Source organism: Staurois parvus, unplaced genomic scaffold, assembly GCF_062004578.1.
Source record: "Staurois parvus isolate SC_StPar_1 unplaced genomic scaffold, SC_StPar_1.0 ptg001678l, whole genome shotgun sequence".
Taxonomy (NCBI): domain Eukaryota; kingdom Metazoa; phylum Chordata; class Amphibia; order Anura; family Ranidae; genus Staurois; species Staurois parvus.
Window position 1 is genome coordinate 39422 of NW_028319474.1, and position 5579 is coordinate 45000.

General features: G+C 41.6%; 1 long non-coding RNA gene across 1 annotated transcript; it reads right to left on the reverse strand.

Annotated features, from left to right (window-relative positions):
• Window positions 1-623: 623 nt before the first annotated feature.
• LOC149434778 (uncharacterized) lies at window positions 624-5193 on the reverse strand. The gene is made up of 3 exons (XR_016308621.1): window positions 5142-5193; window positions 2511-2546; window positions 624-899 (listed from the first exon to the last, which is right to left on the reverse strand). It is a non-coding gene; the product is annotated as an uncharacterized LOC149434778 (long non-coding RNA).
• Window positions 5194-5579: the final 386 nt, after the last annotated feature.

The following is a 5579-nucleotide window of genomic DNA, read 5'->3' on the forward strand; positions in this document are numbered from 1 at the left end:
AAATATCAATGAAATACATCGGTATCGGTATTAGAAATCATAATGTGTTAAAAAAAAAAAAATCTGATCACTTGCCCAGAGTAGTTCAATGTTACTATGGTATATATATATATATATATATATATATATATATATATATATATATATATATATTGAATACGGCCAAAATTTTAGTATTTCAAATATATGTCAATACAGTTGGGAAGAATATTTTTAAAATATATTTAAAATATATTTTTCTTCCATGTGGGCTGACACCAGTCTCATAGGGACACCGTGTGTAATAATTATTTAGGTAATAAAGTATTATAAAATATACAATTAAAAATACATTTAATCTACATTTTTGGAATGCATTTACAAAATATATGTAAAAATATAATTAATAATAATATATATTAATTATAATAAATATTAACTATAAAATAATTTTTTCATATGTAAAAAAAAGTGTATATTAATTATTGAGGTAAAGAAATAAAATATTATAAAATACAACATAAATAGTAAAAAAAATAAACCAATCAATAAATCATGAATTTAGTCATCTTAAAAATGTATTGAAAAGTCAGGACACAGTTCAGTAGGATGCACGGATCTTTATTAGCAGACAACCGGTATGGACAATGCTTGCTCATGTGTCATGCTCGGGATTGCGCCGCTGTTGGGCGTGGCGTTAGACGCAAATTATCCGCGGAATTCAGTAAATTATACTGGACAATTCTCCGGGAGGATGCAGGGGCCGCACTGGCCGTATCGGAAGATGTACGGTTTCACGCAGAAGCAGCCGTGTACAAGTTGCAAGGTGCAAGCTCTGTCTGGGTATTTATAGTTCTCACAATTGTCTTCGCAGGCGGAAGCAGAAGTATAAATCTGGTGATCATATATGCATTCTTTCTCTGTGGACAAAAGATCGTCTGTTATACGACCGCTAAAGCGGAACATTCACCTAATGTGAAACAGTTTATAACAAGATTCACAGACCTATACATAAAAGCCTCCCAAACCTCCAAAGACATGCTGGGAGGTGAATTGGCTCATATCCCCCTTATGTATTATACATGGAGATCATATCCCCCCTTATGTATTATACATGGAGATCATATCCCCCCTTATGTATTATACATGGAGATCATATCCCCCTTATGTATTATACATGGAGATCATATCCCCCTTATGTATTATACATGGAGATCATATCCCCCCCTTATGTATTATACATGGAGATCATATCCCCCCTTATGTATTATACATGGAGATCATATCCCCCCTTATGTATTATACATGGAGATCATATCCCCCTTATGTATTATACATGGAGATCATATCCCCCCCTTATGTATTGTACATGGAGATCATATCCCCCTTATGTATTATACATGGAGATCATATCCCCCTTATATATTATACATGGAGATCATATCCCCCCTTATGTATTATACATGGAGATCATATCCCCCTTATGTATTATACATGGAGATCATATCCCCCCCTTATGTATTATACATGGAGATCATATCCCCCCTTATGTATTATACATGGAGATCATATCCCCCTTATGTATTATACATGGAGATCATATCCCCCCTTATGTATTATACATGGAGGTCATATCCCCCCTTATGTATTATACATGGAGATCATATCCCCCCTTATGTATTATACATTGAGATCATATCCCCCTTATGTATTATACATGGAGATCATATCCCCCTTATGTATTATACATGGAGATCATATCCCCCCTTATGTATTATACATGGAGATCATATCCCCCCTTATGTATTATACATGGAGATCATATCCCCCCTTATGTATTATACATGGAGATCATATCCCCCCTTATGTATTATACATGGTGATCATATCCCCCCTTATGTATTATACATGGAGATCATATCCCCCCTTATGTATTATACATGGAGATCATATCCCCCCTTATGTATTATACATGGAGATCATACCCCCCTTATGTATTATACATGGTGATCATATCCCCCCTTATGTATTATACATGGAGATCATATCCCCCTTATGTATTATACATGGAGATCATATCCCCCTTATGTATTATACATGGAGATCATATCCCCCTTATGTATTACACATGGAGATCATTCCCCCTTATGTATTATACATGGAGATCATATCCCCCCTTATGTATTATACATGGAGATCATATCCCCCCTTATGTATTATACATGGAGATCATATCCCCCCTTATGTATTATACATGGAGATCATATCCCCCCTTATGTATTATACATGGAGATCATATCCCCCCTTATGTATTATACATGGAGATCATATCCCCCCTTATGTATTATACATGGAGATCATATCCCCCCGCAATCTCCTCTTCTAACAAGGCTTTGCACACGTTTTGTGTTGATGATCCTGGAATGTATTTATCTGATTTAATCTGAGGGTTCAGTTGGACTTTTATAGAGTCTTTAGTCGTATTTGGTGATTGCAGAAGATTCCTATTGTGACTCCAGTCACTGACTTACCATGCGGTGGTCTGGCCTGGCACACTGCAAGCAGCGCTGTGATGGGAGACAGAAGAGAAGAGATTCATTAGTTCTGAATAAATACAATGGGGCTGATTTACTAAAACTAGAGCACTCGGAGTCTGGGCAGCCAATCAGCTTCTAACTTCAGCTCATTTAATTAAGCTTTGACAATAAAACCTGGAAGCTGATTGGTTGCTCTGCAGAGCTGCACCAGATGCCACACTCTCACGTTTTAGTAAATAACCTCCAATATGGACAACCAATTTATTTTGGATCCTTGTGAATTTTTTTTGGGCTATGCAATAGATATGTGTGATATTTGGGTAGTACAGGGCATGGCCGGATCTAGGGGGGTGCTGGGGTGGGCTGTGCCCCCCCAGATTTTGGTTGTGCCCCCCTAGGCTGGGTGCCCCACTGAGCTCCCCCTGCACACTCACAGCTGGCCGCAGTTATGTAAAGTAATCCATCCAGACAGGAGTGGCAGAGAGGATAGAGCGGGGAGGAGATACGGGCTCTCTGCGATCTCCCCCTCCTGTTATAACAGCGATCCTCCATACAGCAGGCTGCACAGGATCACACATAACACACAGGATCACACATAACACACGGGATCACACATAACACACAGGATCACACATAACACACAGGATCACACATAACACACGGGATCACACATAACACACGGGATCACACATAACACACGGGATCACACATAACACACAGGATCACACATAACACACAGGATCACACATAACACACAGGATCACACATAATACACGGGATCACACATAACACACGGGATCACACATAACACACAGGATCACACATAACACATAGGATCACACATAACACACAGGATCACACAAAACACACAGGATCACACATAACACACAGGATCACACATAACACACGGGATCACACATAACACACGGGATCACACATAACACACGGGATCACACATAACACACGGGATCACACATAACACACGGGATCACACATAACACATGGGATCACACATAACACACAGGATCACACATAACACACAGGATCACACATAACACACAGGATCACACATAACACACAGGATCACACATAACACATAGGATCACACAAAACACACAGGATCACACATAACACACAGGATCACACATAACACACGGGATCACACATAACACACTGGATCACACATAACACACGGGATCACACATAACACACGGGATCACACATAACACATAGGATCACACAAAACACACAGGATCACACATAACACACAGGATCACACATAACACACAGGATCACACATAATACACGGGATCACACATAACACACGGGATCACACATAACACACGGGATCACACATAACACACAGGATCACACATAACACACAGGATCACACATAACACATAGGATCACACATAACACACAGGATCACACATAACACACAGGATCACACATAACACACAGGATCACACATAACACAGAGGATCACACATAACACACAGGATCACACATAACACACAGGATCACACATAACACACAGGATCACACATAACACACAGGATCACACATAACACACGGGATCACACATAACACACGGGATCACACATAACACACGGGATCACACATAACACACGGGATTACACTTAACACATAGGATCACACATAACACACAGGATCACACATAACACACAGGATCACACATAACACACAGGATCACACATAACACACAGGATCACACATAACACACAGGATCACACATAACACACAGGATCACACATAACACACAGGATCACACATAACACACAGGATCACACATAACACACAGGATCACACATAACACATAGGATCACACATAACACACAGGATCACACATAACACATAGCTGAGATCAGATTCCTCACAGCACCAATCTGCACACTGTGTAGCTGGCTGCAGTTGCTGTTCTGCCCTGTGAAATTCCCTGATTGGTTTGGCAGCTGCAGTAGCCGGCTACACACTGTGTGGAGGGATCCTAATCTTAGCTATTTGCTGTGTGGGGAGGAGGAGATCTCTTAAGTGCCCTGCCAGCAGTGACCCTCTCCTCAACTCTGCTGACCACTGTCTTCCGCCATGCTGACCCCTGTCCTCTGCCCTTCTGACCCCTGTACCCTGCCCTGCTAACCCCTGTCTTCTGCCCTGCTGACCCCTGTACCCTGCTCTGCTAACCCCTGTACCCTGCCCTGCTGCCCCCTGCACCCTGCCCTGCTAACCCCTGTCCTCTGCCCTGCTGACCCCTGTACCCTGTCCTGCTAACCTCTGTCCTCTGCCCTGCTGACCCCTGTACCCTGCCCTGCTAACCCCTGTACCCTGCCCTGCTAACCCCTGTCCTCTGCCCTGCTAACCCCTGTACCCTACCCTGCTGACCCCTGTACCCTGCCCTGCTAACCCCTGTCCTCTGCCCTGCTGACCCCTGTACCCTGCCCTGCTAACCCCTTAATTCATAATAAATACAGTATAGAGCAGAATACTAATTTCCTTTAAGGCAGACCTATCACCTGAGCAGTGTACGGTAATTAAGCATTTTTAGGGCTCAGATACACAATATCGTTTTAAACGGTAAAATGAATAATTGCCTGAGGGCTCACTCACCCAATGTGACAATGAGAAGCATGCTGGTGATTCTCATCTTTCTGCTTTGAGGTTTCTAAAATTAAAAACAAAAAAAATTAAATATTCATTCTTCCTCTGGAAACAGGTACAAGTTGTCCTTTGATAACCTTGCCATTTGCAATTTAATCTTGCCTTGCGATAAAGACCACCCTGGACTGACTGAACGCTCATTGCTGCCCCTGGAAGGACAGCGGTCACTATGACAGTTTTTCCTCTGAAACCCGGAAAATATTCAGTATACCGGCTTCCTGGGAATCTTTCCCATTTGATAGTGTGCAGCAACAGCCCTGAAGAAGGGAAAGTCTTTCCTCCCGAAACGCGTTGGTTGGATGTACTTGTCATTATTCTCAATAAATGTCTCTTAATCTGCCAGCAACAGTGCATTCTTTTGGACATCAGCGCTCCTTCTTTCCTATT